The 27733-nt window shown below is 44.8% G+C and overlaps 18 non-coding genes across 18 annotated transcripts; all 18 read right to left on the minus strand.

The window, feature by feature from the left end:
• Positions 1-5402: 5402 nt before the first annotated feature.
• LOC136872872 (U5 spliceosomal RNA) lies at positions 5403-5523 on the minus strand. The gene has a single exon (XR_010860031.1). It is a non-coding gene; the product is annotated as a U5 spliceosomal RNA (small nuclear RNA).
• A 1060-nt stretch (positions 5524-6583) lies between these two features.
• On the minus strand, positions 6584-6705 carry LOC136872925 (U5 spliceosomal RNA). The gene has a single exon (XR_010860082.2). It is a non-coding gene; the product is annotated as a U5 spliceosomal RNA (small nuclear RNA).
• Positions 6706-7775: 1070 nt separating this feature from the next.
• On the minus strand, positions 7776-7896 carry LOC136872926 (U5 spliceosomal RNA). The gene has a single exon (XR_010860083.2). It is a non-coding gene; the product is annotated as a U5 spliceosomal RNA (small nuclear RNA).
• Positions 7897-8963: 1067 nt separating this feature from the next.
• LOC136872947 (U5 spliceosomal RNA) lies at positions 8964-9084 on the minus strand. Its single transcript, XR_010860102.2, has one exon. It is a non-coding gene; the product is annotated as a U5 spliceosomal RNA (small nuclear RNA).
• A 1066-nt stretch (positions 9085-10150) lies between these two features.
• On the minus strand, positions 10151-10271 carry LOC136872873 (U5 spliceosomal RNA). The gene has a single exon (XR_010860032.1). It is a non-coding gene; the product is annotated as a U5 spliceosomal RNA (small nuclear RNA).
• A 1062-nt stretch (positions 10272-11333) lies between these two features.
• On the minus strand, positions 11334-11454 carry LOC136872874 (U5 spliceosomal RNA). The gene has a single exon (XR_010860033.1). It is a non-coding gene; the product is annotated as a U5 spliceosomal RNA (small nuclear RNA).
• A 1064-nt stretch (positions 11455-12518) lies between these two features.
• LOC136872937 (U5 spliceosomal RNA) lies at positions 12519-12640 on the minus strand. The gene has a single exon (XR_010860093.2). It is a non-coding gene; the product is annotated as a U5 spliceosomal RNA (small nuclear RNA).
• A 1058-nt stretch (positions 12641-13698) lies between these two features.
• Positions 13699-13819, minus strand: LOC136872949 (U5 spliceosomal RNA). Its single transcript, XR_010860103.2, has one exon. It is a non-coding gene; the product is annotated as a U5 spliceosomal RNA (small nuclear RNA).
• A 1071-nt stretch (positions 13820-14890) lies between these two features.
• Positions 14891-15011, minus strand: LOC136872958 (U5 spliceosomal RNA). Its single transcript, XR_010860112.2, has one exon. It is a non-coding gene; the product is annotated as a U5 spliceosomal RNA (small nuclear RNA).
• Positions 15012-16074: 1063 nt separating this feature from the next.
• On the minus strand, positions 16075-16195 carry LOC136872854 (U5 spliceosomal RNA). Its single transcript, XR_010860013.2, has one exon. It is a non-coding gene; the product is annotated as a U5 spliceosomal RNA (small nuclear RNA).
• A 2799-nt stretch (positions 16196-18994) lies between these two features.
• Positions 18995-19115, minus strand: LOC136872927 (U5 spliceosomal RNA). The gene has a single exon (XR_010860084.2). It is a non-coding gene; the product is annotated as a U5 spliceosomal RNA (small nuclear RNA).
• Positions 19116-20181: 1066 nt separating this feature from the next.
• Positions 20182-20302, minus strand: LOC137500703 (U5 spliceosomal RNA). Its single transcript, XR_011018207.1, has one exon. It is a non-coding gene; the product is annotated as a U5 spliceosomal RNA (small nuclear RNA).
• A 1064-nt stretch (positions 20303-21366) lies between these two features.
• Positions 21367-21487, minus strand: LOC136872928 (U5 spliceosomal RNA). The gene has a single exon (XR_010860085.2). It is a non-coding gene; the product is annotated as a U5 spliceosomal RNA (small nuclear RNA).
• Positions 21488-22550: 1063 nt separating this feature from the next.
• On the minus strand, positions 22551-22671 carry LOC136872957 (U5 spliceosomal RNA). The gene has a single exon (XR_010860111.2). It is a non-coding gene; the product is annotated as a U5 spliceosomal RNA (small nuclear RNA).
• Positions 22672-23737: 1066 nt separating this feature from the next.
• Positions 23738-23858, minus strand: LOC137500706 (U5 spliceosomal RNA). Its single transcript, XR_011018209.1, has one exon. It is a non-coding gene; the product is annotated as a U5 spliceosomal RNA (small nuclear RNA).
• A 1064-nt stretch (positions 23859-24922) lies between these two features.
• LOC136872961 (U5 spliceosomal RNA) lies at positions 24923-25043 on the minus strand. Its single transcript, XR_010860115.2, has one exon. It is a non-coding gene; the product is annotated as a U5 spliceosomal RNA (small nuclear RNA).
• A 1067-nt stretch (positions 25044-26110) lies between these two features.
• On the minus strand, positions 26111-26231 carry LOC136872875 (U5 spliceosomal RNA). The gene has a single exon (XR_010860034.1). It is a non-coding gene; the product is annotated as a U5 spliceosomal RNA (small nuclear RNA).
• A 1057-nt stretch (positions 26232-27288) lies between these two features.
• Positions 27289-27409, minus strand: LOC136872938 (U5 spliceosomal RNA). The gene has a single exon (XR_010860094.2). It is a non-coding gene; the product is annotated as a U5 spliceosomal RNA (small nuclear RNA).
• Between the last annotated feature and the right edge of the window lie 324 nt (positions 27410-27733).

Here is a 27733-nt window from a genome sequence, read left to right on the forward strand (position 1 = left end):
CATTTGTCTTGCCCCATCATACTGGGAGCGGACTTCATGTCTCACACTGGTCTGGTGCTCGATCTTCAGAGTAAGTCGTGCACATTCAAATTTGCCTCTAATTGTAAAATCCCTCTATTAAAGTGTAATTCTGCATCATGTTCATCTATTTCGCCTACCCAGGATGAGATGTTGTTAGACCTTAGACATCTACCTGAGGAGCAGGCTGATAGTATTCGCAAATTGTGTCAGTCGTTTCCCGAGGTGTTCTCTGATACTCTTGGTGTTACTGACCTTATTGAATACAAAATTGAGGTCACGGATTCGATTCCTGTCCGTTTTCCACCGTATAGGCTATCTCCACCTAAAATGAAGGCTCTGAAAGAAATCATCGATCAGATGTTGAAGGATGGTATTATTAGGCCCTCTAAGTCAGCGTATTCTTCGCCTATTTTTCTAGTCCCGAAACCCCAAGGAGGCTTCAGGCCTGTCATTGATTACAGGGCTCTCAATCGGAAGGTGGTGTTGCAATCTGTGCCCCTTCCCGACCTTCATTCTTGCTTTTCATGGTTTCGTAAGGCCAAGTTCTTCACCATCTTGGACTTGAATCAGGCCTATAATCAAATTCCCCTTGCCGAAGAGTCTAAACACCTTACAGCGTTTGCCACGGACTGGAATTTATACGAATACAACCGCGTGCCTTTCGGGCTCCCCACGGGGGCAGCTGTGCTCACTAGGCTACTAGATAGGGTCTTTTCCGACATCAAATTTGAGTACTTATATCACTACTTAGATGATGTCGTCGTATTTTCAGAGACCTTTGAAGAACATCTAGATCATCTGCGAGAAGTTCTCGATCGCCTTCGTAAGGCTGGGTTAACTGTTAAGTTGTCCAAGGTTGCCTTTGCTAAGCCCTCTATGTCATTCCTAGGGCATATTGTATCACCCGATGGAGTAGCAGTCGATCATTCTAGAACACAGGCCATCCGTGATTTTAAACCTCCCAAGGACATCAAAGGTATCGCCAGGTTCATTGGTATGGTGAATTTCTTCAGGAAGTTCATTCCAAACTTTGCTAATAGAGCGGCGCCCTTAAACCTTCTTCGTAGGAAAGGCATCAAATTCGAGTGGGGACCTTCTCAACAAGCCGCTTTTGAAGATCTAAAATTAGCTCTCTGTAATGCCCCTGTACTTGCTATGCCTGATTTCTCGAAGAAATTCATCGTCCAAACCGACGCATCGTCGTCAGCAGTAGCTGCAGTTCTTCTTCAAGAGACTGAACTAGGGAGGCGACCCATCGCCTATGCGTCTAGGACATTGTCAGCTCAAGAAGCAAAGTACTCCATATATGAGCTTGAAGGTTTGGCAGTCTTATTCGCCTTAGAAAAGTTCCGTCTCTATCTGGAACACGTCAAATTCGATCTGGAGACAGATGATCAAGCCTTAAGCTGGGTCTTAGGTAGGCCGCGTCGTACAGGTCGTATAGCCCGTTGGGCCATCCGTATTTCTGCCTTCCAATTCGATGTACGGCATATCAGAGGTACTGAAAATGTTGTTGCCGATGGACTCAGCCGTATGTTTCATAACGACGTAGAGACCCACGAACCGGTCGACAGTTCATCACCTTCCGAGTCCATACTATCTGGTGTTAATGCCATCTTAACAGATGCTCCCATGCTTTTTAGGGATATTGAGAAATACCAACGTGAAGATCCGACGCTGGCTCCGATAATGGAAACCCTTTCTTCTGGGGAACATGCTGTCCCTTATGTTCTGAGGAATGGTGTTCTATGTTGCCCTTCGAGGCATGATAAGTTGATGAAAGTTGTTGTTCCAGCGGTTCTTGTACCTATGATCTTCAAATACTATCATGAGACCCCATTGGGGGGGCACCTGGGTATCTTTAAAACTCGTGAAAAGATTCGTGAAATGTTCATCTGGAAAGGTATGGACGGTGAAATTCGGGAACTTGTAAAAGCTTGTAAATCTTGTTTGATCAGTAAACCCACCATGTCCACTAAAATAGGCCTTTTGTCTTCTCATCAAGCGTCGCGCCCCATGGAACGCCTGTATATTGATTATGTAGGACCCTTCCCCCAGTCGAAGGGAAATGCCAACAAATTCATCTTTGTATGTGTAGATGGGTTTACCAGATTTTCTTGGTTATTTCCGACTAAGCTGGCTACCGCTCAGTCCACCATTACTTGCCTAAATTCTATTTTCGCTTCTTTTGGTCCGTGCCAATACATTGTATCTGATAATGCTAAGGCTTTTACATCTAATTTATTTCGTAAATTCTGTTTTGACTTGTCCATCTCTCATGTAACTACTTCCGCTTATTACCCTCAACCATCTCTGGCTGAACGGGTTAACCGTAATCTCAGGTCCGCACTTATTGCCTATCATCATGAAGATCATTCTAGGTGGGACACGTCCCTGCATTGGTTAGCTTTTGCTTTGAATTCGGCGGTCCATGAATCACACAAATTTACTCCAGCTTCTTTAATGTTCAAGTTTGTTCCCAACTCGCCGCTCTCTAACCTCTGGTCTCTGAATGACATTCTACCCGAGATAATAGATCCGGACAACATTAAAGATCTTTGGAAGAAGGCTAAAGCCAATCTTAAAGTGTCTCATGAAAAGGTTAGGGAAAGGTATGATCGTGGACGGAGACCCACCACCTTGAAGGTAGGTGACCAGGTTATGGTCAAAAATTTTGTTCCCGCGGGCAAGCTTGCCCCCAGATTTCATGGGCCTTGTATCATTCTCGATTTTCTTACGCCGGTTACCTTATTGCTAAGTAATCCAGCCACCGAGAGGATATTTAGGGTTCACCTGTCCCAGGTGAAACCGGTGTAATTTCTGTGTTAACTTGCTTCATATTATTTTGAAAGGATATGAAGGTTATATTTTTTTTTTGAGTTTCACTTTTAAGGCATTCTGCCCCTTCTATAGGATTTTGTTTCTTATGTAAGCATGTTTGTGAAACCTGCCCCGACCCATTAAACTGCCATCCTGTCTTTGCCACGGCCATTACCACGCTCCCGTCTCCTGCTCCACTCTACACAGTGGCTTAATGAATACCATGAATATCTGCACGCCGCTGGCCCCTCACTCTCTCTACAAGCCTGTACCCTCAAAGAAAATGATTGTCCAACACAATTCTGCCGCCTAGCTTTAATGTTTCAGCGCCCCCGCAGCCGCGCAGCGCCGTGCAGCGACTGGGGAGGGGGATGGGCCCCCTCATCTCCAGCGAGGACGACATGTGCACGGCGAGCCGGAGCTCTCCTCCCGGCCAAGGCTGATGTGCGGCGCACGACCTGCTACATGCCCGCAGCCTGTATCTGTTCACCGCGGGCGCGGCGTACTTCAACACCTCTGCTCCCCTCATAGTGCGGGCGAGCGGTATCTCAGGGTACTTGAGGGGTCCGAGCGGCCTCCGTTGGACGCAAGCTGCAACGGCCGGTCTGGCCATCCGACTCAATCTACATCAACTACATGGACAGTCACCATAAGCAATAACTACACTTGGGAATTCAACAACAATATTTGGTGGACATTGCAAAATTTTTCTTCACCTTTAAGTACTAAAAGTTTATCTTCAGAAATTCAAATTCTAAAAACAGAAAGACTTTACTTCACCTGCAACAACAAATTGTGAAACTGAATCACACAACATTCTGAAAATCTTGTAAACTATTTTCATATTCACTTTATAACTTGGAACTTGTTTCAAACTGATTTCATGTGTCACCCCTGGAGGAACTTTTGGGGGGGGGAGGTCTGTACCGGGCGGTACACCTCTACTCTGTTTATTTAAAAGTTGCGCCAGTTGAAACTCCTCTTCTGGAGGAAGTCTGAACTTTATCTACACTATTAATCTACTAATTTCTCAGAAGATGTCACTACCTGGAAATTTTTGAGTTTGTGAACTGTGTCATTTTTGATGTGTTTTTGTTTCGCTTGAAGTAAGAAGTGTGAACTTTCTCTTCTAGAGGACACTACTGAAGGTCAACAATAGTGCGACCTAGTGCGGAGTCAAAGAACTATTTTGTTGGAGAAATTTTTATTTCAAGAGTTTGTTCTTGGTTAAATTTCTTTCTGTCATTGTTTAAGTTGGCTGTATACCCCTCTTTTTCCCCTTATTTTGGATCTAGCCAATCCCGAATTTCTTTAATTAATTTTCCACCAATAATGTGTTTCTTCTTCCTCTATGTAGGGGTTTCTTTTCCCTAGCCAATAAAATTTTTTTGGGAGGGTGTTTTCTTTCCCCTAACGCCTAGAATCTTCCGTGAGAGGATATAAACTGCTGATTTTAGGGTCTCCAGGCCACTTCTGTTCCATCTTTCAGTGTATTAAGTACATAGCAGGAGGCGGGGAGCGCCTCTTTCCTCGGCGGCGGTCAACAATAAGGTAATGGCCGATTAATAAATTCTTTCTTTTCTTGCTCAGCAGTTTAACTTTCGGGGCGGGTTCTAAGCGTTCAACCATGTAACCTTTTCCTAAAATGTAAAAACAACCGGTAGCTATTCTATTTTAAAACGACATATTGGGATAGAGAGTGCTTAACCCTCTCGAGCTCCCACTCACATCGTCTTAAGGTGAACTTATTTTCTCAACCAATTCTTCCGTAATGTAATGTAAATTGCTATTAAGTCACCTCTGTAGTATGGGATTAGCCCTTGTAATAACGGCCTAGTGCCAAAGTAGGTTTTAAAAAATCAAAGTGTATCAGGAGTGCGGTTAGCCTCCTCTCAAATTGTTATTTTAGAGGTCATGTAATCAACCTCCTTTTCATGTAATAGACCTCAGTAGGTTGGGTATTCTACCCCTGTGAAGACGTCCTTAGAGGACAGCTTGAAGGTAGAGTTTGGTGTGGCCTTTGTGAGGCTTAAATTTTGAGAGCGGATCGCTCTTTTGAAATGGAGTGTCATATGCCTCGTGGAGGCTTTTCTGTGTAATTCGGAGCCAGGGGCTCCTAGGGATGAATGGGGTTTTCTGCCCCTCTGTTAAAACTTGTGTTTGTGGTAAAACTGAGCTGATCGCAGAAGTCAGGGCGTGAAGCCCAAAACCTGTAAATATTGTATCTCCCCTTGTTTTGCTACATTGTACCTGCCATGTCTGTTATTGCTTTGTTTTTGAAAAGAAAATATAACCTAGTTAAATTTTAAATTACTTTTACATTAACTTTGATTCCGTAGTTTTGAAACCCATTCACGCCCGCACCTTCTTACGCCTCTACCTACCGCTAAAACACGGTAACAGTAATAATAATAATAATAATAATAATAATATTTAAAAGAAAGCCCTTTTTCTCCTGGACAGAGCTTTTCCGCTACTGTTCTTAGTTCCTGTCATGGCAGGGGCTGTAAGTATTGTATGGTCTGCACTACCGCTAGTTTTTGTTTCTTTACTATCTTAGGTCCGCCTTAACGGCTGGACCAAACAAAAAATTGTTCAAAAGACTCATCAAAATGTTCCCCTCCACGGAAATCTTTAGTAAAAGGCGAAAGATTTATTCGTTTTGAAGGGAAACCAGAGCTATGGTGCGCCCAGTTAATTTTCCTTAAGAACAGTGTGATAACGCTGTTTGCATGCGAGAGATTACAATCCAATGCAGCACTCCACCTCACTGTTACTTTGAACCGCCAACGATATGTATTTCGTTTTCCTGGTCTCTATAAAAGACACCGTTGTTGCTCTTCCTTGTAGCTATTCCATTTTCACTAAACACGGTATTAAGTAAAAACCACGATGTTTATTTATTTCTCTTTCCTTTCGGAGGAAGACAACAACAAAAACGGGCCAGCACGAACTCAGCACGGAAACACACACACACACACACAGCGCGAACGCACTGTCGACTACCAACAATTACCCGCCCGAGATACCTACAATATTATTGGCGTATTCGCAGGAGTCAACCCAATCGTAAACTGTTCCTTCCTTACCCTGGCGGCTAAGACTGGGGCGAGGAACCTCGCCGCGCGTCCTCATAGTTTCCCCTGCTCCACCAACAGATTGCGCAAAATGGCCTGTCTGCGCCACGCCGTCAAATGAGCCCACATCGCCTAAACTGTGCAACTCTTCAAGAGACACCTCCCTTCCCAGGCCGCCGGAGCGCACTCCTCCTCTGTCCTCGGCCGCCAAACTGTCAACACTGCGACCTTGTAACTACCACTAGCGCCTCCAGAACCCTCTTCTCTCACTAGCAAGAATCAGGTTCATCCCGCCAAATTCACTTCACTTCCGGGGAGGCTCTCGCTTCCTCTACTAGTCTTCGCTTCAAAATGTTTCTTTTGCAGTACGGTCGTGATCAGCCCACTATAAAACAAAACAAATGTAAGTTTAATATTCTTTATTCTATCGTTGTTTCCTACCCATAAAAGTATGTTTCCATTCTCTCTGCAATGTTAACCAATATTTGTGCGTGTACGTTAATAATAGTAGTAATAATAATAATAATAATAATAATATTTAAAAGAAAGCCCTTTTTCGCCTGGACAGAGCTTTTCCGCTACTGTTCTTAGTTCCTGTCATGGCAGGGGCTGTAAGTATTGTATCGTCTGCACTACCGCTAGTTTTTGTTTCTTTACTATCTTAGGTCCGCCTTAACGGCTGGACCAACCAAAAAATTGTTCAAAAGACTCATCAAAATGTTCCCCTCCACGGAAATCTTTAGTAAAAGGCGAAAGATTTATTCGTTTTGAAGGGAAACCAGACCTATGGTGCGCCCAGTTAATTTTCCTTAAGAACAGTGTGATAACGCTGTTTGCATGCGAGAGATTACAATCCAATGCAGCACTCCACCTCACTGTTACTTTGAACCGCCAACGATATGTATTTCGTTTTCCTGGTCTCTATAAAAGACACCGTTGTTGCTCTTCCTTGTAGCTATTCCATTTTCACTAAACACGGTATTACGTAAAAACCACGATGTTTATTTATTTCTCTTTCCTTTCGGAGGAAGACAACAACAAAAACGGGCCAGCACGAACTCAGCACGGAAACACACACACACACACACACACACACAGCGCGAACGCACAGTCGACTACCAACAATTACCCGCCCGAGATACCTACAATATTATTGGCGTATTCGCAGGAGTCAACCCAATCGTAAACTGTTCCTTCCTTACCCTGGCGGCTAAGACTGGGGCGAGTAACCTCGCCGCGCGTCCTCATAGTTTCCCCTGCTCCACCAACAGATTGCGCAAAATGGCCTGTCTGCGCCACGCCGTCAAATGAGCCCACATCGCCTAAACTGTGCAACTCTTCAAAGAGACACCTCCCTTCCCAGGCCGCCGGAGCGCACTCCTCCTCTGTCCTCGGCCGCCAAACTGTCAACACTGCGACCTTGTAACTACCACTAGCGCCTCCAGAACCCTCTTCTCTCACTAGCAAGAATCAGGTTCATCCCGCCAAATTCACTTCACTTCCGGGGAGGCTCTCGCTTCCTCTACTAGTCTCCGCTTCAAAATGTTTCTTTTGCAGTACGGTCGTGATCAGCCCACTATAAGACAAAACAAATGTAAGTTTAATATTCTTTATTCTATCGTCGTTTCCTACCCATAAAAGTATGTTTCTATTCTCTCTGCAATGTTAACCAATATTTGTGCGTGTACGTTAATAATAGTAGTAATAATAATAATAATAATAATAATATTTAAAAGAAAGCCCTTTTTCTCCTGGACAGAGCTTTTCCGCTACTGTTCTTAGTTCCTGTCATGGCAGGGGCTGTAAGTATTGTATCGTCTGCACTACCGCTAGTTTTTGTTTCTTTACTATCTTAGGTCCGCCTTAACGGCTGGACCAAACAAAAAATTGTTCAAAAGACTCATCAAAATGTTCCCCTCCACGGAAATCTTTAGTAAAAGGCGAAAGATTTATTCGTTTTGAAGGGAAACCAGAGCTATGGTGCGCCCAGTTAATTTTCCTTAAGAACAGTGTGATAACGCTGTTTGCATGCGAGAGATTACAATCCAATGCAGCACTCCACCTCACTGTTACTTTGAACCGCCAACGATATGTATTTCGTTTTCCTGGTCTCTATAAAAGACACCGTTGTTGCTCTTCCTTGTAGCTATTCCATTTTCACTAAACACGGTATTACGTAAAAACCACGATGTTTATTTATTTCTCTTTCCTTTCGGAGGAAGACAACAACAAAAACGGGCCAGCACGAACTCAGCACGGAAACACACACACACACACACACACACACACACAGCGCGAACGCACTGTCGACTACCAACAATTACCCGCCCGAGATACCTACAATATTATTGGCGTATTCGCAGGAGTCAACCCAATCGTAAACTGTTCCTTCCTTACCCTGGCGGCTAAGACTGGGGCGAGGAACCTCGCCGCGCGTCCTCATAGTTTCCCCTGCTCCACCAACAGATTGCGCAAAATGGCCTGTCTGCGCCACGCCGTCAAATGAGCCCACATCGCCTAAACTGTGCAACTCTTCAAGAGACACCTCCCTTCCCAGGCCGCCGGAGCGCACTCCTCCTCTGTCCTCGGCCGCCAAACTGTCAACACTGCGACCTTGTAACTACCACTAGCGCCTACAGAACCCTCTTCTCTCACTAGCAAGAATCAGGTTCATCCCGCCAAATTCACTTCACTTCCGGGGAGGCTCTCGCTTCCTCTACTAGTCTTCGCTTCAAAATGTTTCTTTTGCAGTACGGTCGTGATCAGCCCACTATAAAACAAAACAAATGTAAGTTTAATATTCTTTATTCTATCGTCGTTTCCTACCCATAAAAGTATGTTTCCATTCTCTCTGCAATGTTAACCAATATTTGTGCGTGTACGTTAATAATAGTAATAATAATAATAATAATAATATTTAAAAGAAAGCCCTTTTTCTCCTGGACAGAGCTTTTCCGCTACTGTTCTTAGTTCCTGTCATGGCAGGGGCTGTAAGTATTGTATCGTCTGCACTACCGCTAGTTTTTGTTTCTTTACTATCTTAGGTCCGCCTTAACGGCTGGACCAAACAAAAAATTGTTCAAAAGACTCATCAAAATGTTCCCCTCCACGGAAATCTTTAGTAAAAGGCGAAAGATTTATTCGTTTTGAAGGGAAACCAGAGCTATGGTGCGCCCAGTTAATTTTCCTTAAGAACAGTGTGATAACGCTGTTTGCATGCGAGAGATTACAATCCAATGCAGCACTCCACCTCACTGTTACTTTGAACCGCCAACGATATGTATTTCGTTTTCCTGGTCTCTATAAAAGACACCGTTGTTGCTCTTCCTTGTAGCTATTCCATTTTCACTAAACACGGTATTACGTAAAAACCACGATGTTTATTTATTTCTCTTTCCTTTCGGAGGAAGACAACAACAAAAACGGGCCAGCACGAACTCAGCACGGAAACACACACACACACACACACACACACAGCGCGAACGCACTGTCGACTACCAACAATTACCCGCCCGAGATACCTACAATATTATTGGCGTATTCGCAGGAGTCAACCCAATCGTAAACTGTTCCTTCCTTACCCTGGCGGCTAAGACTGGGGCGAGGAACCTCGCCGCGCGTCCTCATAGTTTCCCCTGCTCCACCAACAGATTGCGCAAAATGGCCTGTCTGCGCCACGCCGTCAAATGAGCCCACATCGCCTAAACTGTGCAACTCTTCAAGAGACACCTCCCTTCCCAGGCCGCCGGAGCGCACTCCTCCTCTGTCCTCGGCCGCCAAACTGTCAACACTGCGACCTTGTAACTACCACTAGCGCCTACAGAACCCTCTTCTCTCACTAGCAAGAATCAGGTTCATCCCGCCAAATTCACTTCACTTCCGGGGAGGCTCTCGCTTCCTCTACTAGTCTTCGCTTCAAAATGTTTCTTTTGCAGTACGGTCGTGATCAGCCCACTATAAAACAAAACAAATGTAAGTTTAATATTCTTTATTCTATCGTCGTTTCCTACCCATAAAAGTATGTTTCCATTCTCTCTGCAATGTTAACCAATATTTGTGCGTGTACGTTAATAATAGTAATAATAATAATAATAATAATAATATTTAAAAGAAAGCCCTTTTTCTCCTGGACAGAGCTTTTCCGCTACTGTTCTTAGTTCCTGTCATGGCAGGGGCTGTAAGTATTGTATCGTCTGCACTACCGCTAGTTTTTGTTTCTTTACTATCTTAGGTCCGCCTTAACGGCTGGACCAAACAAAAAATTGTTCAAAAGACTCATCAAAATGTTCCCCTCCACGGAAATCTTTAGTAAAAGGCGAAAGATTTATTCGTTTTGAAGGGAAACCAGAGCTATGGTGCGCCCAGTTAATTTTCCTTAAGAACAGTGTGATAACGCTGTTTGCATGCGAGAGATTACAATCCAATGCAGCACTCCACCTCACTGTTACTTTGAACCGCCAACGATATGTATTTCGTTTTCCTGGTCTCTATAAAAGACACCGTTGTTGCTCTTCCTTGTAGCTATTCCATTTTCACTAAACACGGTATTACGTAAAAACCACGATGTTTATTTATTTCTCTTTCCTTTCGGAGGAAGACAACAACAAAAACGGGCCAGCACGAACTCAGCACGGAAACACACACACACACACACACACAGCGCGAACGCACTGTCGACTACCAACAATTACCCGCCCGAGATACCTACAATATTATTGGCGTATTCGCAGGAGTCAACCCAATCGTAAACTGTTCCTTCCTTACCCTGGCGGCTAAGACTGGGGCGAGGAACCTCGCCGCGCGTCCTCATAGTTTCCCCTGCTCCACCAACAGATTGCGCAAAATGGCCTGTCTGCGCCACGCCGTCAAATGAGCCCACATCGCCTAAACTGTGCAACTCTTCAAGAGACACCTCCCTTCCCAGGCCGCCGGAGCGCACTCCTCCTCTGTCCTCGGCCGCCAAACTGTCAACACTGCGACCTTGTAACTACCACTAGCGCCTCCAGAACCCTCTTCTCTCACTAGCAAGAATCAGGTTCATCCCGCCAAATTCACTTCACTTCCGGGGAGGCTCTCGCTTCCTCTACTAGTCTTCGCTTCAAAATGTTTCTTTTGCAGTACGGTCGTGATCAGCCCACTATAAAACAAAACAAATGTAAGTTTAATATTCTTTATTCTATCGTCGTTTCCTACCCATAAAAGTATGTTTCCATTCTCTCTGCAATGTTAACCAATATTTGTGCGTGTACATTAATAATAGTAGTAATAATAATAATAATAATAATATTTAAAAGAAAGCCCTTTTTCTCCTGGACAGAGCTTTTCCGCTACTGTTCTTAGTTCCTGTCATGGCAGGGGCTGTAAGTATTGTATTGTCTGCACTACCGCTAGTTTTTGTTTCTTTACTATCTTAGGTCCGCCTTAACGGCTGGACCAAACAAAAAATTGTTCAAAAGACTCATCAAAATGTTCCCCTCCACGGAAATCTTTAGTAAAAGGCGAAAGATTTATTCGTTTTGAAGGGAAACCAGAGCTATGGTGCGCCCAGTTAATTCTCCTTAAGAACAGTGTGATAACGCTGTTTGCATGCGAGAGATTACAATCCAATGCAGCACTCCACCTCACTGTTACTTTGAACCGCCAACGATATGTATTTCGTTTTCCTGGTCTCTATAAAAGACACCGTTGTTGCTCTTCCTTGTAGCTATTCCATTTTCACTAAACACGGTATTACGTAAAAACCACGATGTTTTTTTTATTTCTCTTTCCTTTCGGAGGAAGACAACAACAAAAACGGGCCAGCACGAACTCAGCACGGAAACACACACACACACACACACACACAGCGCGAACGCACTGTCGACTACCAACAATTACCCGCCCGAGATACCTACAATATTATTGGCGTATTCGCAGGAGTCAACCCAATCGTAAACTGTTCCTTCCTTACCCTGGCGGCTAAGACTGGGGCGAGGAACCTCGCCGCGCGTCCTCATAGTTTCCCCTGCTCCACCAACAGATTGCGCAAAATGGCCTGTCTGCGCCACGCCGTCAAATGAGCCCACATCGCCTAAACTGTGCAACTCTTCAAGAGACACCTCCCTTCCCAGGCCGCCGGAGCGCACTCCTCCTCTGTCCTCGGCCGCCAAACTGTCAACACTGCGACCTTGTAACTACCACTAGCGCCTCCAGAACCCTCTTCTCTCACTAGCAAGAATCAGGTTCATACCGCCAAATTCACTTCACTTCCGGGGAGGCTCTCGCTTCCTCTACTAGTCTTCGCTTCAAAATGTTTCTTTTGCAGTACGGTCGTGATCAGCCCACTATAAAACAAAACAAATGTAAGTTTAATATTCTTTATTCTATCGTCGTTTCCTACCCATAAAAGTATGTTTCCATTCTCTCTGCAATGTTAACCAATATTTGTGCGTGTACGTTAATAATAGTAGTAATAATAATAATAATAATAATATTTAAAAGAAAGCCCTTTTTCTCCTGGACAGAGCTTTTCCGCTACTGTTCTTAGTTCCTGTCATGGCAGGGGCTGTAAGTATTGTATCGTCTGCACTACCGCTAGTTTTTGTTTCTTTACTATCTTAGGTCCGCCTTAACGGCTGGACCAACCAAAAAATTGTTCAAAAGACTCATCAAAATGTTCCCCTCCACGGAAATCTTTAGTAAAAGGCGAAAGATTTATTCGTTTTGAAGGGAAACCAGACCTATGGTGCGCCCAGTTAATTTTCCTTAAGAACAGTGTGATAACGCTGTTTGCATGCGAGAGATTACAATCCAATTCAGCACTCCACCTCACTGTTACTTTGAACCGCCAACGATATGTATTTCGTTTTCCTGGTCTCTATAAAAGACACCGTTGTTGCTCTTCCTTGTAGCTATTCCATTTTCACTAAACACGGTATTACGTAAAAACCACGATGTTTATTTATTTCTCTTTCCTTTCGGAGGAAGACAACAACAAAAACGGGCCAGCACGAACCCAGCACGGAAACACACACACACACACACAGCGCGAACGCACTGTCGACTACCAACAATTACCCGCCCGAGATACCTACAATATTATTGGCGTATTCGCAGGAGTCAACCCAATCGTAAACTGTTCCTTCCTTACCCTGGCGGCTAAGACTGGGGCGAGGAACCTCGCCGCGCGTCCTCATAGTTTCCCCTGCTCCACCAACAGATTGCGCAAAATGGCCTGTCTGCGCCACGCCGTCAAATGAGCCCACATCGCCTAAACTGTGCAACTCTTCAAGAGACACCTCCCTTCCCAGGCCGCCGGAGCGCACTCCTCCTCTGTCCTCGGCCGCCAAACTGTCAACACTGCGACCTTGTAACTACCACTAGCGCCTCCAGAACCCTCTTCTCTCACTAGCAAGAATCAGGTTCATCCCGCCAAATTCACTTCACTTCCGGGGAGGCTCTCGCTTCCTCTACTAGTCTTCGCTTCAAAATGTTTCTTTTGCAGTACGGTCGTGATCAGCCCACTATAAAACAAAACAAATGTAAGTTTAATATTCTTTATTCTATCGTCGTTTCCTACCCATAAAAGTATGTTTCCATTCTCTCTGCAATGTTAACCAATATTTGTGCGTGTACATTAATAATAGTAGTAATAATAATAATAATAATAATATTTAAAAGAAAACCCTTTTTCTCCTGGACAGAGCTTTTCCGCTACTGTTCTTAGTTCCTGTCATGGCAGGGGCTGTAACTATTATATCGTCTGCACTACCGCTGGTTTTTGTTTCTTTACTATCTTAGGTCCGCCTTAACGGCTGGACCAAACAAAAAATTGTTCAAAAGACTCATCAAAATGTTCCCCTCCACGGAAATCTTTAGTAAAAGGCGAAAGATTTATTCGTTTTGAAGGGAAACCAGAGCTATGGTGCGCCCAGTTAATTTTCCTTAAGAACAGTGTGATAACGCTGTTTGCATGCGAGAGATTACAATCCAATGCAGCACTCCACCTCACTGTTACTTTGAACCGCCAACGATATGTATTTCGTTTTCCTGGTCTCTATAAAAGACACCGTTGTTGCTCTTCCTTGTAGCTATTCCATTTTCACTAACACGGTATTACGTAAAAACCACGATGTTTATTTATTTCTCTTTCCTTTCGGAGGAAGACAACAACAAAAACGGGCCAGCACGAACTCAGCACGGAAACACACACACACACACACACACACACACACACAGCGCGAACGCACTGTCGACTACCAACAATTACCCGCCCGAGATACCTACAATATTATTGGCGTATTCGCAGGAGTCAACCCAATCGTAAACTGTTCCTTCCTTACCCTGGCGGCTAAGACTGGGGCGAGGAACCTCGCCGCGCGTCCTCATAGTTTCCCCTGCTCCACCAACAGATTGCGCAAAATGGCCTGTCTGCGCCACGCCGTCAAATGAGCCCACATCGCCTAAACTGTGCAACTCTTCAAGAGACACCTCCCTTCCCAGGCCGCCGGAGCGCACTCCTCCTCTGTCCTCGGCCGCCAAACTGTCAACACTGCGACCTTGTAACTACCACTAGCGCCTCCAGAACCCTCTTCTCTCACTAGCAAGAATCAGGTTCATCCCGCCAAATTCACTTCACTTCCGGGGAGGCTCTCGCTTCCTCTACTAGTCTTCGCTTCAAAATGTTTCTTTTGCAGTACGGTCGTGATCAGCCCACTATAAAACAAAACAAATGTAAGTTTAATATTCTTTATTCTATCGTCGTTTCCTACCCATAAAAGTATGTTTCCATTCTCTCTGCAATGTTAACCAATATTTGTGCGTGTACGTTAATAATAGTAGTAATAATAATAATAATAATAATATTTAAAAGAAAGCCCTTTTTCTCCTGGACAGAGCTTTTCCGCTACTGTTCTTAGTTCCTGTCATGGCAGGGGCTGTAAGTATTGTATCGTCTGCACTACCGCTAGTTTTTGTTTCTTTACTATCTTAGGTCCGCCTTAACGGCTGGACCAAACAAAAAATTGTTCAAAAGACTCATCAAAATGTTCCCCTCCACGGAAATCTTTAGTAAAAGGCGAAAGATTTATTCGTTTTGAAGGGAAACCAGAGCTATGGTGCGCCCAGTTAATTTTCCTTAAGAACAGTGTGATAACGCTGTTTGCATGCGAGAGATTACAATCCAATTCAGCACTCCACCTCACTGTTACTTTGAACCGCCAACGATATGTATTTCGTTTTCCTGGTCTCTATAAAAGACACCGTTGTTGCTCTTCCTTGTAGCTATTCCATTTTCACTAAACACGGTATTACGTAAAAACCACGATGTTTATTTATTTCTCTTTCCTTTCGGAGGAAGACAACAACAAAAACGGGCCAGCACGAACTCAGCACGGAAACACACACACACACACACACAGCGCGAACGCACTGTCGACTACCAACAATTACCCGCCCGAGATACCTACAATATTATTGGCGTATTCGCAGGAGTCAACCCAATCGTAAACTGTTCCTTCCTTACCCTGGCGGCTAAGACTGGGGCGAGGAACCTCGCCGCGCGTCCTCATAGTTTCCCCTGCTCCACCAACAGATTGCGCAAAATGGCCTGTCTGCGCCACGCCGTCAAATGAGCCCACATCGCCTAAACTGTGCAACTCTTCAAGAGACACCTCCCTTCCCAGGCCGCCGGAGCGCACTCCTCCTCTGTCCTCGGCCGCCAAACTGTCAACACTGCGACCTTGTAACTACCACTAGCGCCTCCAGAACCCTCTTCTCTCACTAGCAAGAATCAGGTTCATCCCGCCAAATTCACTTCACTTCCGGGGAGGCTCTCGCTTCCTCTACTAGTCTTCGCTTCAAAATGTTTCTTTTGCAGTACGGTCGTGATCAGCCCACTATAAAACAAAACAAATGTAAGTTTAATATTCTTTATTCTATCGTCGTTTCCTACCCATAAAAGTATGTTTCCATTCTCTCTGCAATGTTAACCAATATTTGTGCGTGTACATTAATAATAGTAGTAATAATAATAATAATAATAATAATATTTAAAAGAAAGCCCTTTTTCTCCTGGACAGAGCTTTTCCGCTACTGTTCTTAGTTCCTGTCATGGCAGGGGCTGTAAGTATTGTATTGTCTGCACTACCGCTAGTTTTTGTTTCTTTACTATCTTAGGTCCGCCTTAACGGCTGGACCAAACAAAAAATTGTTCAAAAGACTCATCAAAATGTTCCCCTCCACGGAAATCTTTAGTAAAAGGCGAAAGATTTATTCGTTTTGAAGGGAAACCAGAGCTTTTTTTTTTTTTTTTTTTTTTTTTTCCACAAGGTTGGTTCATTCCTCCCCACAGAGGGGAGGCGGGCCGCCAGCTGAACATTGCAGCTCTTTGGCCAATAGGAAAGAAAAATATATATTGAAATACAAAACATAGAGAAGTATGTGGTGTACATACATATTGGAAACAAAATATAGCATATCGCAAAGGATAATTGTAAGCAGAGACTTGTAATAGAGAAAAACCAACATTATATAGATATGTAGAAAAAGGAACGGCAAGAAGAGTTATATATAGGATAAGCGATAAAGAAAAGGCATGGTGGATAAGAGGACTGGAGAAAAAAGGAACCTAAGTGTAACAGCAATAAAGTTGTGTGATAGCACGGTTAGTGCTTTTGGATCCGTAGCAAGCCAACCCAAAAAATACCAGAGAAGAAGGGACAGAGATTTATTGAGACAGCGACGTAGGGGATCTCGGGCGCGCTTTCAGAAAAGGAGAATACATTAAGTATGTTACATAGTTGACGCATGTGCAAAAGGTGTGTTCGGTATGAAGGGGGAGGAAGGGTTCGGGTAATGTTGGAGGAGAAGATAATATAGGGTGGTAGTAATATTCGTGATGGAGGTGGCAAGAAGTCGAAGAAGGTCAAAAGTAGGGTATGGTAAAAGGGAAAACGGTGGTTGGGAACTAAGAAGGGGAATGGTTGGCGGTGGTGGGGTGGGTGGCGACGAGGGCATAGGAGAAGGAGGAGACGTGAAACGAGTAGATCCGGTGAGCCGCGGTGGAGAGCGAGAACGCTCCACTCGATGGATTCTTCCGCGAAAACGGACGCCGGTAGTAATAAGATGGTCTACGTCAGCAAGAGAAGCGAGGCGAAGGCGAACCATAAAAGTCGGGCCATCATTGTTGAAAATGCGAAAGACCCGTCGGACGGGGACGCCTTCCTGTTGTAGTTCGTGGAGGATATCCTGGTCCAAGACGTCGGGTGCAATCCCACGGATGACACAGCTCGGTGAGAAGGACGGTGGAGAGACCGATGTAGTGATGTCTTCATTGCCTTGGGAGACGGGCGGAGCTGCGAGAGTAACATCCAGGCGAGTAGCAGACGACGAATGGGAAGTGGTTACGGTCGAAGTGCAGGAGGTTGTGGCTGTGGACATGATAGGGGAGGGGTGACTGTATGTAACGGCACAGGAAGAGACAGAAGAAGGGAAAGGAGTAACAGAGGCTGGGATAGTAATAGCGACAGTGGTGACAGGGGGAGTGGTGGACACAGTAGAACTAACGGAGGTAGTGGGAGGCGGTGCCAGAGAAGGATATTGTAGAAAGAATTCAGGGTCGGAGGTAAGTTGCTCTAGAATATGGGCCGGGGTTGGAATTGCGGGATAGTGAGTAAGAAAAAGGTATAAAAAACCCAGACGGTGGATGGTCGCCGTGTAGGTTGGAGAACTGAAGAACACCACGACGTCCGGCGAAGGTTGGCCCGAGGAGGCATCTTGAAGTCGGAGGACTACAGAAACTGGGACATCATCAGCACGCAGCCATTTGCAAATGTCAGCCGGAGAATTTTTAGGGTCCACGTTCTTGACTAAACAGGAGTTAGACAGCATGGCGAGGGGGGGCGACAGCCAACGAGGCGTCTGCCCATGTGATTATTCTTGGGCCGACTGAGCCGCAGCAAGAAAGAGCGCCACCCAGCCGAAAAATTGCGTGGACATGCGTAGTACGAGGGATCCTGAACCAGAGCTATGGTGCGCCCAGTTAATTTTCCTTAAGAACAGTGTGATAACGCTGTTTGCATGCGAGAGATTACAATCCAATGCAGCACTCCACCTCACTGTTACTTTGAACCGCCAACGATATGTATTTCGTTTTCCTGGTCTCTATAAAAGACACCGTTGTTGCTCTTCCTTGTAGCTATTCCATTTTCACTAAACACGGTATTACGTAAAAACCACGATGTTTTTTTTATTTCTCTTTCCTTTCGGAGGAAGACAACAACAAAAACGGGCCAGCACGAACTCAGCACGGAAACACACACACACACACACACACACACACAGCGCGAACGCACTGTCGACTACCAACAATTACCCGCCCGAGATACCTACAATATTATTGGCGTATTCGCAGGAGTCAACCCAATCGTAAACTGTTCCTTCCTTACCCTGGCGGCTAAGACTGGGGCGAGGAACCTCGCCGCGCGTCCTCATAGTTTCCCCTGCTCCACCAACAGATTGCGCAAAATGGCCTGTCTGCGCCACGCCGTCAAATGAGCCCACATCGCCTAAACTGTGCAACTCTTCAAGAGACACCTCCCTTCCCAGGCCGCCGGAGCGCACTCCTCCTCTGTCCTCGGCCGCCAAACTGTCAACACTGCGACCTTGTAACTACCACTAGCGCCTCCAGAACCCTCTTCTCTCACTAGCAAGAATCAGGTTCATCCCGCCAAATTCACTTCACTTCCGGGGAGGCTCTCGCTTCCTCTACTAGTCTTCGCTTCAAAATGTTTCTTTTGCAGTACGGTCGTGATCAGCCCACTATAAAACAAAACAAATGTAAGTTTAATATTCTTTATTCTATCGTCGTTTCCTACCCATAAAAGTATGTTTCCATTCTCTCTGCAATGTTAACCAATATTTGTGCGTGTACGTTAATAATAGTAGTAATAATAATAATAATAATAATATTTAAAAGAAAGCCCTTTTTCTCCTGGACAGAGCTTTACCGCTACTGTTCTTAGTTCCTGTCATGGCGGGGGCTGTAAGTATTGTATCGTCTGCACTACCGCTAGTTTTTGTTTCTTTACTATCTTAGGTCCGCCTTAACGGCTGGACCGAACAAAAAATTGTTCAAAAGACTCATCAAAATGTTCCCCTCCACGGAAATCTTTAGTAAAAGGCGAAAGATTTATTCGTTTTGAAGGGAAACCAGACCTATGGTGCGCCCAGTTAATTTTCCTTAAGAACAGTGTGATAACGCTGTTTGCATGCGAGAGATTACAATCCAATTCAGCACTCCACCTCACTGTTACTTTGAACCGCCAACGATATGTATTTCGTTTTCCTGGTCTCTATAAAAGACACCGTTGTTGCTCTTCCTTGTAGCTATTCCATTTTCACTAAACACGGTATTACGTAAAAACCACGATGTTTATTTATTTCTCTTTCCTTTCGGAGGAAGACAACAACAAAAACGGGCCAGCACGAACTCAGCACGGAAACACACACACACACACACACACACACAGCGCGAACGCACTGTCGACTACCAACAATTACCCGCCCGAGATACCTACAATATTATTGGCGTATTCGCAGGAGTCAACCCAATCGTAAACTGTTCCTTCCTTACCCTGGCGGCTAAGACTGGGGCGAGGAACCTCGCCGCGCGTCCTCATAGTTTCCCCTGCTCCACCAACAGATTGCGCAAAATGGCCTGTCTGCGCCACGCCGTCAAATGAGCCCACATCGCCTAAACTGTGCAACTCTTCAAGAGACACCTCCCTTCCCAGGCCGCCGGAGCGCACTCCTCCTCTGTCCTCGGCCGCCAAACTGTCAACACTGCGACCTTGTAACTACCACTAGCGCCTCCAGAACCCTCTTCTCTCACTAGCAAGAATCAGGTTCATCCCGCCAAATTCACTTCACTTCCGGGGAGGCTCTCGCTTCCTCTACTAGTCTTCGCTTCAAAATGTTTCTTTTGCAGTACGGTCGTGATCAGCCCACTATAAAACAAAACAAATGTAAGTTTAATATTCTTTATTCTATCGTCGTTTCCTACCCATAAAAGTATGTTTCCATTCTCTCTGCAATGTTAACCAATATTTGTGCGTGTACATTAATAATAGTAGTAATAATAATAATAATAATAATATTTAAAAGAAAACCCTTTTTCTCCTGGACAGAGCTTTTCCGCTACTGTTCTTAGTTCCTGTCATGGCAGGGGCTGTAACTATTATATCGTCTGCACTACCGCTGGTTTTTGTTTCTTTACTATCTTAGGTCGGCCTTAACGGCTGGACCAAACAAAAAATTGTTCAAAAGACTCATCAAAATGTTCCCCTCCACGGAAATCTTTAGTAAAAGGCGAAAGATTTATTCGTTTTGAAGGGAAACCAGAGCTATGGTGCGCCCAGTTAATTTTCCTTAAGAACAGTGTGATAACGCTGTTTGCATGCGAGAGATTACAATCCAATGCAGCACTCCACCTCACTGTTACTTTGAACCGCCAACGATATGTATTTCGTTTTCCTGGTCTCTATAAAAGACACCGTTGTTGCTCTTCCTTGTAGCTATTCCATTTTCACTAACACGGTATTACGTAAAAACCACGATGTTTATTTATTTCTCTTTCCTTTCGGAGGAAGACAACAACAAAAACGGGCCAGCACGAACTCAGCACGGAAACACACACACACACACACACACAGCGCGAACGCACTGTCGACTACCAACAATTACCCGCCCGAGATACCTACAATATTATTGGCGTATTCGCAGGAGTCAACCCAATCGTAAACTGTTCCTTCCTTACCCTGGCGGCTAAGACTGGGGCGAGGAACCTCGCCGCGCGTCCTCATAGTTTCCCCTGCTCCACCAACAGATTGCGCAAAATGGCCTGTCTGCGCCACGCCGTCAAATGAGCCCACATCGCCTAAACTGTGCAACTCTTCAAGAGACACCTCCCTTCCCAGGCCGCCGGAGCGCACTCCTCCTCTGTCCTCGGCCGCCAAACTGTCAACACTGCGACCTTGTAACTACCACTAGCGCCTCCAGAACCCTCTTCTCTCACTAGCAAGAATCAGGTTCATCCCGCCAAATTCACTTCACTTCCGGGGAGGCTCTCGCTTCCTCTACTAGTCTTCGCTTCAAAATGTTTCTTTTGCAGTACGGTCGTGATCAGCCCACTATAAAACAAAACAAATGTAAGTTTAATATTCTTTATTCTATCGTCGTTTCCTACCCATAAAAGTATGTTTCCATTCTCTCTGCAATGTTAACCAATATTTGTGCGTGTACGTTAATAATAGTAGTAATAATAATAATAATAATAATAATATTTAAAAGAAAGCCCTTTTTCTCCTGGACAGAGCTTTTCCGCTACTGTTCTTAGTTCCTGTCATGGCAGGGGCTGTAAGTATTGTATCGTCTGCACTACCGCTAGTTTTTGTTTGTTTACTATCTTAGGTCCGCCTTAACGGCTGGACCAAACAAAAAATTGTTCAAAAGACTCATCAAAATGTTCCCCTCCACGGAAATCTTTAGTAAAAGGCGAAAGATTTATTCGTTTTGAAGGGAAACCAGACCTATGGTGCGCCCAGTTAATTTTCCTTAAGAACAGTGTGATAACGCTGTTTGCATGCGAGAGATTACAATCCAATGCAGCACTCCACCTCACTGTTACTTTGAACCGCCAACGATATGTATTTCGTTTTCCTGGTCTCTATAAAAGACACCGTTGTTGCTCTTCCTTGTAGCTATTCCATTTTCACTAAACACGGTATTACGTAAAAACAACGATGTTTATTTATTTCTCTTTCCTTTCGGAGGAAGACAACAACAAAAACGGGCCAGCACGAACTCAGCACGGAAACACACACACACACACACACACACACAGCGCGAACGCACTGTCGACTACCAACAATTACCCGCCCGAGATACCTACAATATTATTGGCGTATTCGCAGGAGTCAACCCAATCGTAAACTGTTCCTTCCTTACCCTGGCGGCTAAGACTGGGGCGAGGAACCTCGCCGCGCGTCCTCATAGTTTCCCCTGCTCCACCAACAGATTGCGCAAAATGGCCTGTCTGCGCCACGCCGTCAAATGAGCCCACATCGCCTAAACTGTGCAACTCTTCAAGAGACACCTCCCTTCCCAGGCCGCCGGAGCGCACTCCTCCTCTGTCCTCGGCCGCCAAACTGTCAACACTGCGACCTTGTAACTACCACTAGCGCCTCCAGAACCCTCTTCTCTCACTAGCAAGAATCAGGTTCATCCCGCCAAATTCACTTCACTTCCGGGGAGGCTCTCGCTTCCTCTACTAGTCTTCGCTTCAAAATGTTTCTTTTGCAGTACGGTCGTGATCAGCCCACTATAAAACAAAACAAATGTAAGTTTAATATTCTTTATTCTATCGTCGTTTCCTACCCATAAAAGTATGTTTCCATTCTCTCTGCAATGTTAACCAATATTTGTGCGTGTACGTTAATAATAGTAGTAATAATAATAATAATAATATTTAAAAGAAAGCCCCTTTTCTCCTGGACAGAGCTTTTCCGCTACTGTTCTTAGTTCCTGTCATGGCAGGGGCTGTAAGTATTGTATCGTCTGCACTACCGCTAGTTTTTGTTTGTTTACTATCTTAGGTCCGCCTTAACGGCTGGACCAAACAAAAAATTGTTCAAAAGACTCATCAAAATGTTCCCCTCCACGGAAATCTTTAGTAAAAGGCGAAAGATTTATTCGTTTTGAAGGGAAACCAGACCTATGGTGCGCCCAGTTAATTTTCCTTAAGAACAGTGTGATAACGCTGTTTGCATGCGAGAGATTACAATCCAATTCAGCACTCCACCTCACTGTTACTTTGAACCGCCAACGATATGTATTTCGTTTTCCTGGTCTCTATAAAAGACACCGTTGTTGCTCTTCCTTGTAGCTATTCCATTTTCACTAAACACGGTATTACGTAAAAACCACGATGTTTATTTATTTCTCTTTCCTTTCGGAGGAAGACAACAACAAAAACGGGCCAGCACGAACTCAGCACGGAAACACACACACACACACACACAGCGCGAACGCACTGTCGACTACCAACAATTACCCGCCCGAGATACCTACAATATTATTGGCGTATTCGCAGGAGTCAACCCAATCGTAAACTGTTCCTTCCTTACCCTGGCGGCTAAGACTGGGGCGAGGAACCTCGCCGCGCGTCCTCATAGTTTCCCCTGCTCCACCAACAGATTGCGCAAAATGGCCTGTCTGCGCCACGCCGTCAAATGAGCCCACATCGCCTAAACTGTGCAACTCTTCAAGAGACACCTCCCTTCCCAGGCCGCCGGAGCGCACTCCTCCTCTGTCCTCGGCCGCCAAACTGTCAACACTGCGACCTTGTAACTACCACTAGCGCCTCCAGAACCCTCTTCTCTCACTAGCAAGAATCAGGTTCATCCCGCCAAATTCACTTCACTTCCGGGGAGGCTCTCGCTTCCTCTACTAGTCTTCGCTTCAAAATGTTTCTTTTGCAGTACGGTCGTGATCAGCCCACTATAAAACAAAACAAATGTAAGTTTAATATTCTTTATTCTATCGTCGTTTCCTACCCATAAAAGTATGTTTCCATTCTCTCTGCAATGTTAACCAATATTTGTGCGTGTACGTTAATAATAGTAGTAATAATAATAATAATAATAATAATAATATTTAAAAGAAAGCCCTTTTTCTCCTGGACAGAGCTTTTCCGCTACTGTTCTTAGTTCCTGTCATGGCAGGGGCTGTAAGTATTGTATCGTCTGCACTACCGCTAGTTTTTGTTTCTTTACTATCTTAGGTCCGCCTTAACGGCTGGACCAAACAAAAAATTGTTCAAAAGACTCATCAAAATGTTCCCCTCCACGGAAATCTTTAGTAAAAGGCGAAAGATTTATTCGTTTTGAAGGGAAACCAGAGCTATGGTGCGCCCAGTTAATTTTCCTTAAGAACAGTGTGATAACGCTGTTTGCATGCGAGAGATTACAATCCAATTCAGCACTCCACCTCACTGTTACTTTGAACCGCCAACGATATGTATTTCGTTTTCCTGGTCTCTATAAAAGACACCGTTGTTGCTCTTCCTTGTAGCTATTCCATTTTCACTAAACACGGTATTACGTAAAAACCACGATGTTTATTTATTTCTCTTTCCTTTCGGAGGAAGACAACAACAAAAACGGGCCAGCACGAACTCAGCACGGAAACACACACACACACACACAGCGCGAACGCACTGTCGACTACCAACAATTACCCGCCCGAGATACCTACAATATTATTGGCGTATTCGCAGGAGTCAACCCAATCGTAAACTGTTCCTTCCTTACCCTGGCGGCTAAGACTGGGGCGAGGAACCTCGCCGCGCGTCCTCATAGTTTCCCCTGCTCCACCAACAGATTGCGCAAAATGGCCTGTCTGCGCCACGCCGTCAAATGAGCCCACATCGCCTAAACTGTGCAACTCTTCAAGAGACACCTCCCTTCCCAGGCCGCCGGAGCGCACTCCTCCTCTGTCCTCGGCCGCCAAACTGTCAACACTGCGACCTTGTAACTACCACTAGCGCCTCCAGAACCCTCTTCTCTCACTAGCAAGAATCAGGTTCATCCCGCCAAATTCACTTCACTTCCGGGGAGGCTCTCGCTTCCTCTACTAGTCTTCGCTTCAAAATGTTTCTTTTGCAGTACGGTCGTGATCAGCCCACTATAAAACAAAACAAATGTAAGTTTAATATTCTTTATTCTATCGTCGTTTCCTACCCATAAAAGTATGTTTCCATTCTCTCTGCAATGTTAACCAATATTTGTGCGTGTACGTTAATAATAGTAGTAATAATAATAATAATAATAATAATAATATTTAAAAGAAAGCCCTTTTTCTCCTGGACAGAGCTTTTCCGCTACTGTTCTTAGTTCCTGTCATGGCAGGGGCTGTAAGTATTGTATCGTCTGCACTACCGCTAGTTTTTGTTTCTTTACTATCTTAGGTCCGCCTTAACGGCTGGACCAAACAAAAAATTGTTCAAAAGACTCATCAAAATGTTCCCCTCCACGGAAATCTTTAGTAAAAGGCGAAAGATTTATTCGTTTTGAAGGGAAACCAGAGCTATGGTGCGCCCAGTTAATTTTCCTTAAGAACAGTGTGATAACGCTGTTTGCATGCGAGAGATTACAATCCAATGCAGCACTCCACCTCACTGTTACTTTGAACCGCCAACGATATGTATTTCGTTTTCCTGGTCTCTATAAAAGACACCGTTGTTGCTCTTCCTTGTAGCTATTCCATTTTCACTAAACACGGTATTACGTAAAAACCACGATGTTTATTTATTTCTCTTTCCTTTCGGAGGAAGACAACAACAAAAACGGGCCAGCACGAACTCAGCACGGAAACACACACACACACACACACACACACACACAGCGCGAACGCACTGTCGACTACCAACAATTACCCGCCCGAGATACCTACAATATTATTGGCGTATTCGCAGGAGTCAACCCAATCGTAAACTGTTCCTTCCTTACCCTGGCGGCTAAGACTGGGGCGAGGAACCTCGCCGCGCGTCCTCATAGTTTCCCCTGCTCCACCAACAGATTGCGCAAAATGGCCTGTCTGCGCCACGCCGTCAAATGAGCCCACATCGCCTAAACTGTGCAACTCTTCAAGAGACACCTCCCTTCCCAGGCCGCCGGAGCGCACTCCTCCTCTGTCCTCGGCCGCCAAACTGTCAACACTGCGACCTTGTAACTACCACTAGCGCCTCCAGAACCCTCTTCTCTCACTAGCAAGAATCAGGTTCATCCCGCCAAATTCACTTCACTTCCGGGGAGGCTCTCGCTTCCTCTACTAGTCTTCGCTTCAAAATGTTTCTTTTGCAGTACGGTCGTGATCAGCCCACTATAAAACAAAACAAATGTAAGTTTAATATTCTTTATTCTATCGTCGTTTCCTACCCATAAAAGTATGTTTCCATTCTCTCTGCAATGTTAACCAATATTTGTGCGTGTACGTTAATAATAGTAATAATAATAATAATAATAATATTTAAAAGAAAGCCCTTTTTCTCCTGGACAGAGCTTTTCCGCTACTGTTCTTAGTTCCTGTCATGGCAGGGGCTGTAAGTATTGTATCGTCTGCACTACCGCTAGTTTTTGTTTCTTTACTATCTTAGGTCCGCCTTAACGGCTGGACCAAACAAAAAATTGTTCAAAAGACTCATCAAAATGTTCCCCTCCACGGAAATCTTTAGTAAAAGGCGAAAGATTTATTCGTTTTGAAGGGAAACCAGAGCTATGGTGCGCCCAGTTAATTTTCCTTAAGAACAGTGTGATAACGCTGTTTGCATGCGAGAGATTACAATCCAATGCAGCACTCCACCTCACTGTTACTTTGAACCGCCAACGATATGTATTTCGTTTTCCTGGTCTCTATAAAAGACACCGTTGTTGCTCTTCCTTGTAGCTATTCCATTTTCACTAAACACGGTATTACGTAAAAACCACGATGTTTATTTATTTCTCTTTCCTTTCGGAGGAAGACAACAACAAAAACGGGCCAGCACGAACTCAGCACGGAAACACACACACACACACACACAGCGCGAACGCACTGTCGACTACCAACAATTACCCGCCCGAGATACCTACAATATTATTGGCGTATTCGCAGGAGTCAACCCAATCGTAAACTGTTCCTTCCTTACCCTGGCGGCTAAGACTGGGGCGAGGAACCTCGCCGCGCGTCCTCATAGTTTCCCCTGCTCCACCAACAGATTGCGCAAAATGGCCTGTCTGCGCCACGCCGTCAAATGAGCCCACATCGCCTAAACTGTGCAACTCTTCAAGAGACACCTCCCTTCCCAGGCCGCCGGAGCGCACTCCTCCTCTGTCCTCGGCCGCCAAACTGTCAACACTGCGACCTTGTAACTACCACTAGCGCCTACAGAACCCTCTTCTCTCACTAGCAAGAATCAGGTTCATCCCGCCAAATTCACTTCACTTCCGGGGAGGCTCTCGCTTCCTCTACTAGTCTTCGCTTCAAAATGTTTCTTTTGCAGTACGGTCGTGATCAGCCCACTATAAAACAAAACAAATGTAAGTTTAATATTCTTTATTCTATCGTCGTTTCCTACCCATAAAAGTATGTTTCCATTCTCTCTGCAATGTTAACCAATATTTGTGCGTGTACGTTAATAATAGTAATAATAATAATAATAATAATATTTAAAAGAAAGCCCTTTTTCTCCTGGACAGAGCTTTTCCGCTACTGTTCTTAGTTCCTGTCATGGCAGGGGCTGTAAGTATTGTATCGTCTGCACTACCGCTAGTTTTTGTTTCTTTACTATCTTAGGTCCGCCTTAACGGCTGGACCAAACAAAAAATTGTTCAAAAGACTCATCAAAATGTTCCCCTCCACGGAAATCTTTAGTAAAAGGCGAAAGATTTATTCGTTTTGAAGGGAAACCAGAGCTATGGTGCGCCCAGTTAATTTTCCTTAAGAACAGTGTGATAACGCTGTTTGCATGCGAGAGATTACAATCCAATGCAGCACTCCACCTCACTGTTACTTTGAACCGCCAACGATATGTATTTCGTTTTCCTGGTCTCTATAAAAGACACCGTTGTTGCTCTTCCTTGTAGCTATTCCATTTTCACTAAACACGGTATTACGTAAAAACCACGATGTTTATTTATTTCTCTTTCCTTTCGGAGGAAGACAACAACAAAAACGGGCCAGCACGAACTCAGCACGGAAACACACACACACACACACACACAGCGCGAACGCACTGTCGA

Source organism: Anabrus simplex, chromosome 4 (genome assembly GCF_040414725.1).
Source record: "Anabrus simplex isolate iqAnaSimp1 chromosome 4, ASM4041472v1, whole genome shotgun sequence".
Lineage (NCBI taxonomy): Eukaryota > Metazoa > Arthropoda > Insecta > Orthoptera > Tettigoniidae > Anabrus > Anabrus simplex.